The sequence below is a fragment of the Sander lucioperca genome, chromosome 5 (genome assembly GCF_008315115.2).
Source record: "Sander lucioperca isolate FBNREF2018 chromosome 5, SLUC_FBN_1.2, whole genome shotgun sequence".
Classification (NCBI taxonomy): domain Eukaryota; kingdom Metazoa; phylum Chordata; class Actinopteri; order Perciformes; family Percidae; genus Sander; species Sander lucioperca.
Genome location: NC_050177.1, coordinates 25,775,599 through 25,783,754, shown reverse-complemented (window position 1 = coordinate 25,783,754; position 8,156 = coordinate 25,775,599). Strand labels below are relative to the sequence as shown.

The following is an 8,156-nucleotide window of genomic DNA, read 5'->3' as shown; positions in this document are numbered from 1 at the left end:
CAATATATAAGAAAGTGTATATTGGAAAAAGTTACCAACCCTGCCTTTAATTTAGTATTCATCCATGTTTCCTGGATTTTTCTGGCTGGGAGAATACAGTTTATCTTCAGTCCATGGATTTCCTTTGTTTTGGAAACAGACTCCAGACTCCAGGCCAGGCTGTCAGAGTGGTATTAAATAGGCTTTGCTGACACGTGCAATTCCGACTAATACAACACGCCATCCATGTATTAACTTGATAAATATAGTTTGTTGTGAAATGTAAATTTTAGTCATTAACTTTCAACACTCATTTGTTACCTCATAAGATAAATGTTTCAAATTGAAGCTCTATTTTCCACAGCCAGTGTAATTATGCCTGTATTCAAATCAATGCATTCAGGAGGCAAAATATAATAATATAAATGCAGTAATCAATGAAAATTAGGTTATTTCTTCAAAGAGATCCAACACAGGTTAGTATGTAGGTTGGGTGTTAAAATGATGATGATTCTGCATTGATGCAGTGACATACCATAATGGATTATTGCATACTGATGTTGCTTGTTGATTTTCTGTCTGTTGTCTGCTGTGTTAAGACTCTGCTACATTCAGAAAGTATCTTTTTTAACAGCAGATACAATAAAAATGGGAGTTCATATATTTGACTGCTTGAAGTTGTTGATAAAAACCATGTGTAGCAATATATAATACATTTGAGGAGGTGGCGTATCGTGATGCATTGTGATATCAAATCGTTGACAGGATAACTGTAACCGTACCCTAATGTATATCAAGATGGCAAATAATAATTCTTGCATTTTCTACATTTAGAATAAAACATGTTTTTGACCTAACCTCATGCACCTTTTGAAGAGGCGTGATGGAGGACATGACATACACAAACAAGATGGTTACTATGACTCATCCACATGCTTCTATCCTCTCTGTGGTCCTCTACGGCTTCTGTTGTGTCTATTTTACCTTTCTTGCTACAGAAGTGATCTCCTCATACCCTCGTCGTGGCATTTAAAAATGACATCGTGCTTGCTCCCTATTTAGTAGATAGCCACACATCAGATGTGTCCTAATGATGAAGGGGGAAAAAAAAATCTTTTGTTCCTGTTTAAATCACAATTTCAGAGCCTATTCAAAGTGGCTGGCTGCCAGCAAACTATTACACTGCATCTGAAATGAAGATGCTTCACTAATGTAAGCCATTGTTATATTCTAAGTGAGTTCAATGATGTGATGATAATATGGAAAAGCTTAGTCTTATTGAAGTGGCAAACTGCCAGCTAACTGCCCAGCTGTATTAAGAAATTAAGGCTTAGCTAATCTGCAGTTTATGTAATATTTGCTGTCTCTGAATTCCTAATGAGTGCGATGATAGGATGATCCTATCTGTGTCGCGAGCATCCAGTGAAGGCAGGATGCCAGCAAACTACCCAGCTGGAGAGCTGGAGAGACAGAATAACTGCATCTCTTACTCTTCATTTGCATTCAGTCCCCATCTCTCCCTCCACCTCTCTTTCTGGTCTCAAAACTCTTTAGAAAAGTCTTTGAAACAGTTTGACCTAAAACTACGAGTGTTTCCTAAAGCATGACTGGTTTAGCCTCAGGAAAGGCATGATACAACAACAACAAAAAAAATCACAAACCACCTGATAATGTTAATTTTACCATTTGTCTGTCTGCTTTAAATACACTTACAAAACAACCATGATTATAATATTAAAATCTTTATTTAGACAACATATTAAAAACAAAGCTTTTTTAATAAAAAACACATTTTAACAAGAGATATGTAAAGTCAAAATCAACAACTTCCATACAATTTTTTATTTCTTTATTAATGGAATATGTAGTTATATGATCTTATCAGGAAATTGTGGAACATTTTGTGTGATTTCTTTCATCGAATTTGTCACTGCAAATATATGTTGAATGGGGCAATACAGGCATTTTGCAATTTTAAACCATGGTAGCATGGTGCCTACTCATACATGCATGAGTGTGTGTGTGTGTGTGTGTGTGTGTGTGTGTGTGTGTGTGTGTGTGTGTGTGTGTGTGTGTGATTTGTTTGTTGGTATCCATCTATCTGGCAGCTGAACAGCATTCACTGGATCTCTTACTGTGTCCACACAGTTTTCCAGGTATGAACACATATCCTACTTCAGGTGTTATTTGGAATTCAATGTTTACATACACACTTACTGCTTTCTAAAACAACTCAAAACATAGTATATTGGCGCAAGCTGTACAAAAGAAAAAACAAACACTTGTTTTTTTCTGCTTTTTTCTTCCTGCTCCCAATTTGAACATCATTGCTGTTTTGTCTCTCGCTACCACTTATTGTTTTTCCTTTCTTTTTTATTTCTTTCTTCTTCACCATCTGCATGTGGCAGAGAAGAGGAAAAGAAAAAGCAAAGACAAACTCGATAGGTAGTGAGCCAAAGCAGAGGAAAAGGATGTTTGTTTTTTTCTAACGTGTGTGTGTTCAGCCATGTGAGGAAAAAACAGGGATGCAGGCCAGCTAAAAGTCTATCAAAGAAAACACGAAAGACACACACACACACACACACACACACACACACACACACACACAGAGAAACAACTAGTTTGTTGGTAAAAGGAAAAAAGATGAGGCAAGTGAGTAATGAGAGGGCAAAGGAGTGAGAGGAGGAGGGGATGATGAAACTGGTGTTGAGGCAGAGGGAGTGAGGAAGGGAATACGGGGAGAAGGAGTGGGGAAGTGACGCTTATAAGAAGGCCAACGGAGGAAAAATAGGAGAACATTAATTTCCTCCCACTACAGCTTGTCCTTTACTTACAGATAATAGGGCACACCATTTGGGACAGACAGCCAGACCAAGAGATGGGGGGGGGGGGGGGGGAGAGAGATCCAGGTAGAAGGAACATACGTCATACATACATCTAATGTACATAGAAACATGGACACAAGTAAGAGGTATATGGGAGAGAGAAAAGATGAACAAAGGGGCACGGATCCTGAGCCATGTGCTCCATCACTACATACCAGCTATGTGTGTGTGTCTATGCACAGATCTGAACAGGCGGATAAGGCAGCGGTGACATCTGATTACCATCCTCCCTGCCCTCCTCCTTCGCCTTGACTCCTCTCCTCCACCCCTCCTCCATCATTTCATTCCCTCTTTCATCTCCGGTGCGTTTCGTCTGTTATGTAAAAAAAGAAAAAAGGGTTGTGTTGCTCTTTGAAACAACAGCAGCTGCATAATGAACTGACAGGGCAATATTTACACAGCATGGGTCGATCGTGAACTCACAGCCCAATCTGTCGGGTTTTTAGTGTAGGCAGAAGAGCAAAGTGATCAGAGAGTTCACGTACAACAGCACTAGTCGTAAACCAAGTGCTTGTCTACGAACTGAGTATATATTTACAGTGGCTGTCATGCTGTAAAAACCACACCCCTTTAAGCTTGGGTATGTTGAGTTAAATTCTGTGTAAATGAACAGCTCACTACTAAAACCGAAGCTGAAATCTTAATGTGGAAAACACTGCCACTGCTGAGCTCTGGATGCCACCTGTCGGGATGTGGGTGGACATCATTGACGTTGGCATCAACATCATTATATCAGCATCAAGGTTCCTCCTCTGCACATTGTTTATATGTGTATGGAGATGGTACAAAGAGTTTTTAAAAGATTTCATATCGTTGCTACTGATCCCTTCTGATTGGCCGGAGGGTGTTGGTTAACTTTTAGTAACCGGGCCGTATAACCAGACAAACCTTGTTTGCAGTTCTAAATGAATGCGCTAATATTAAACTGTAGATAAGGAGAGCAGCAGTGAAGCTTGGTGCTATGGGTTATTTGTGTAACCACCAACAACGAAAACTGCAGGCTGCCTCCTGTGTGTGAGAGTTATCTCCGCGAGAACGGCGGTTTTATTAAGAAGGATGCAGCACTATTTTAAATTCCTGGGATTGAGAACAATCAGGAAAATACATCTTTACCTCCAGATTTCAAAACTATCTTGCTCAAAACTATCTTGTCACCTTTCGGCGAAATTCGCCGTTTTGAATCATAATATGTCATCCATGTGAATCGTTTACATCCGTAGAGTTTTTATTTTAGGGGGGTGGGGGGTGCCAGCCAGCATTTGCTAGACTGGAGTGAGAGAAAAGGTTTAATGTCGTGGACTTGGCAATAAAATATCTTTGATGTGACGTCTCTAGTATTGGCCAATCAGCTTCAGGATGTCTACGCCGTCTCCATCCTCTTCTCATTCCCTCCAAATGTTTAACCTTTCACTCCAAGTTGAACTTTGAACCGATTTTCTACTATGGCAATGAACCATAATTAATTCATTGTTATTTAAGATAAATTCATATTTCAGTGGCACTTTTGAAAAAGGGTACGCATCTGTTGTTTTGCACAGTTTATAGCAAACAGTGGGGAAAATGCAGTCATGTTTGCAGCTCATTCTGTTTTTTAAAAGGTGACTTAAAGGAGAATTCCGGTCAATTTCAACACGTAGCTCTGTTGTTTGTAAATTCGGAGTGCTGTCAGTAGCCCGCTACGGCCGGTACAGCTGCTCGCTCTGGCCGCCGCTGCTGCCCGCTTCGGCCACCGCTGCTGCCCGCTGGTCAAACTAACCTGTACGGCAGGCCACGGCAACCTCTTATTTCCGAACATTCATCTCTCCCCCGCCCCCGAGGGCCGGTGGTCTACGAAATTTCCCGGTAGATTTTTTTTGTCCCACTTTGCCGCAGGTTCCATCTGCAAAAACAAACATCCCCGTCCCCACACTCACATCTTCTTCTTCTTCTAGGATTTCGGCAGTATAGACCTGTTAAGCGTATTACTGCCCTCCACAGGTCAGATTTAGATCTAAATTCTCACACACAATCACATCTAAGCCTACACACATGTCAGATACACAGGAATGATTCACATCGGCACTATTTTGACATCAGAACGATACCGATGTGTAAAAAAATGACCATATCGGCCAATATTATATCACGGCCGATATATCGTGCACCACTAGTTTTCACCCCTACCCCTTACCACTCGGTTTCAAGGGACAAGGGCTAGGGGTAAGACGAAGGGGTAGGGGTAAGGGGAAGGGTTAAGATGAGAAATGCGATTCAGCCTTATCATCACTTTGCAATGAAAAAAAGATAAAGGAAAAGTTTAAAAAGGACGTGAATAGAGTAGATAGCAGAAATGAGTAGAGATATTGTTGTTCAAGGTTTGGTCAAGATACACCTACTCATCCTACTTACTGGTTGGCATAGCAACACTTTTTGGGTATGATTTGCAAAACGACAGAAGAAAATAACATGAATCACCCCCATCAGTTGACTAAGCTAAATCACAAATGGGTTTGACACACTTTTGTACAATAAATATTACTCATTTGCATGCTTTTAATTACAGTGCAATTTACATTAAATTGTTTATAAAATGTACTAAACGTTAATTATAAGAATTTGTGAAATCATCTCCTAGCTGTCACAAAATCCTCACTTAATGTGCATGCTTTTACTTGAAGTGCAAAGGGAGGGGCTCTACAAGACAAGAGCATTTAGGAATGTATTAAATATTAGATTATTTAGTACCATATTCACATCTTAAAGCATATTACTTAATTTTTACTACAAGGTAGTGAAGCTGTGTTAATCAAGGGGCATGTTCAGGGCAGTTAGCACTGAAAACTGTCATTCCTTTTCCCTTGTACACATCTTTACTTGAGAAGCATTTTGTAGAGTGTTCTCTCCTTTCAAGGATTATTTGTTGGGCATTTTAGGCCTTTATTTTATAGGATAGCTGAAGACATGAAAGGGGAAGAGAGAGGGGGAATGACATGCAGGAAAGGACCTGGCTTGGAATTGAACCTGCGGCCGTTGCGGCAAGGACTGAGCCTCCGTTCATGGGGCGCATGCTCAACCAGGTGAGGTACCCAGGCGCCCCCGAGTCTTCTCTCATTAAAATGGGATTATTCTTAAAGAAAGTTTTACATTATTATACATCTTCACACCTTAGCTGCAAACATGCACCTCCCACCCTCCTCTTCCTGCATTTAAAAATAGCTTTGTCTCACTACACGGAGGAGGAAGTGAACCTGGTCCTGGAAGCAAGGCAAAGAAATACTTCAGTGGTTGATGAGAAGTCAATGTCAATGGTTAGACTGTATATCACGATACAGTATGTGACTGGGATCCTAAATATACTGACAATTTCACTAAGTGGAAAGAGAAGAAGAACATTTTGCAACTCAAAGCTAGTATGCACTAGCCTAGAAATCTAGAAAAAGTTTAATCTATCAACTAGCGTTGCTCTGGTTGGCTATGAGTGCAGAGGGAATTTGAAAGACAACCGTTTATCCCGCCCCTCGGATTGAGTCCTGCAAATGGTGAGTTCCCAGACCCAACATCTTGATGTGGGTCTGGCTTGTCAGGCTAAGTATGCACATGTTGCGAATCAAATTCTCTCTGGCGCTCATTGCCCAGTGCTTTTGAGAGATAGTAACTCTTAAGAGGTGAAAAAGGTGACAAACACCCGAACCCTCTAGGGGGGTCCGAATGTACCATTCTGGTGTACTCTGAGAAGACAATGAAGGAGGAGGACAATATTTACTTCAGGCAAAAACATTTCCTATTCAGTGTTTATTCCAGTGTCTCCACTCTTAAAGTAGAATTCTGGTCGATTTCAACACGTAGCTCTTTTGTTTGTAAATTTGGAGTGCTGTCAGTTGCGAAAAAAACGAAAACAATCGGTGTTGCCTACACCTTGTTATCCTCCGGCTTCAGTTAGCACCCAGGAGGCTGAAACAGGGCAAGTTTTAAACGTGCTTTTAGCCTCATAACATGTTCAAAATGTCAGAACAACACTTGAGTCAGAAAAGTAAAATAACCCCATGGAACCTCAACACTTGAAGAAATACTTATACCACCCATCTGAATAACAGTTATCTCCTGAATGCAAAGTATTTTTCTTCTATCGATCTCAATAGTTGTTTTTCTTTACCTTCACATTTTTCACAGGCCTCTGTAATCACAGGCATAACACGTAAGAGCAATAGTTATCTCGTCCTTGCTCACTCTTCAAGGTTTGTGGTATTGGAATTTTAGTTACATTGTTCCATGTAATCTTAGTCAGTCAGTGTATTGCCTAACATACTTTCACACATCTCTCACTTGTTTGTAAAGCCTGGGTTCTCTGTATGAGAAGAGTTTTTTAATCACCAAGGCAATGTTTATTTCATCAGCGAGAACTTCATGTTCTATTTTCTTCTATTCAATCAGGGTAAGTATCCTGGAAGTCAAGTTAGACATCAATGACTTATGTTTCTCTCTGTAATTACCTGGACCCTATATTCTTCTCCTCTCTTGCATTTTTCCAACTCTCCCCTTCTATCTCTCTGATAACGACTAAACCCTCCACTTACTCTGTGAGCCCAACTTTCTCAAATAAAAGAAATTGTTTCTCGCTACCCTTCTCCCTATTTCTCTTTTGACCTTTCAGACTTTCTTTGTTCCTGGCATTCATTCATTCCTTGGCCTTCACTATTTTAAACCACTGTGTCCTACTTGTCTGAGGCATTATCAGAATATATCTGGTTTATCTGACATAAAACAAATGGCACACACAAATTGCCTTTGACTAATTGCGGAATCCAAACAAGCATTACTACTTGGTGTGTTGTGAATTCATCATATGCATATCATAGTTATACCATTATGATTCATGTATGTTTTTCAGTCAGACATGCAGGTCTTGTTGGGCAGGTTCACTTCTCTTTTACTCTTCCTGTAAATACCAAACAATCAGCATTTGTTCACAAAACATGTAAAAAAAGTCTTTTGTTCATGAGATTAGCTTCTGCAGAGAGATTATTTATGAAGGGAAGCAAAACATATATATATATATATATATATATATATATATATATATATTTTTTTTTTTACAAATTTTGCTCTTGACATAAAATTATTGCTTGGTCTAAGAAAAGTGAAACCTGTAGCAATCTTTGATACAATGAAGTTGATCAAAGACCAAACTTAAAAACACAGCAATAGCAAGCAATAACTGTATGATAAGTAATCTAAGATGTAGGCTATGTATTTCACTAAGCGGTTGTTTAGACAGAATATATGCCCTGTGTTAAAGGAGAATTCCGGACAATT

The 8,156-nt window shown here is 39.6% G+C and overlaps 1 long non-coding RNA gene across 1 annotated transcript; it reads right to left on the bottom strand.

The window, feature by feature from the left end:
- Positions 1–488: 488 nt before the first annotated feature.
- LOC118495040 lies at positions 489–2,274 on the bottom strand. The gene is made up of 3 exons (XR_004897329.1): positions 2,262–2,274; positions 2,193–2,202; positions 489–558 (listed from the first exon to the last, which is right to left on the bottom strand). It is a non-coding gene; the product is annotated as an uncharacterized LOC118495040 (long non-coding RNA).
- Between the last annotated feature and the right edge of the window lie 5,882 nt (positions 2,275–8,156).